Source organism: Phalaenopsis equestris, unplaced genomic scaffold (genome assembly GCF_001263595.1).
Source record: "Phalaenopsis equestris unplaced genomic scaffold, ASM126359v1 Scaffold199517, whole genome shotgun sequence".
In the NCBI taxonomy this organism is placed as follows: Eukaryota; Viridiplantae; Streptophyta; class Magnoliopsida; order Asparagales; family Orchidaceae; genus Phalaenopsis; species Phalaenopsis equestris.
Genome location: NW_018219388.1, coordinates 53665 through 53933, shown reverse-complemented (window position 1 = coordinate 53933; position 269 = coordinate 53665).

The following is a 269-nucleotide window of genomic DNA, read 5'->3' as shown; positions in this document are numbered from 1 at the left end:
TATATATATATAATTTTTTTAATGTTCAAATGGTGGTACTTTTTATTATTTTATATAATATGAAAATTGTGGCATAATGTAATTATACAAATTTACACATCTCTATTCCCTTGCATTTACACATGGAACATTTAAATTTCAAATCATCTTGATGTGAAGGAATTCGGTGATATAATCTAAAAACTAAAATTTTGCTGTTAGTTTTGTAAATAAGCAATGATTGGATGGTAGGTATGTGTGTGGGTGCTTTTAATTCTGTTATAGCGCAA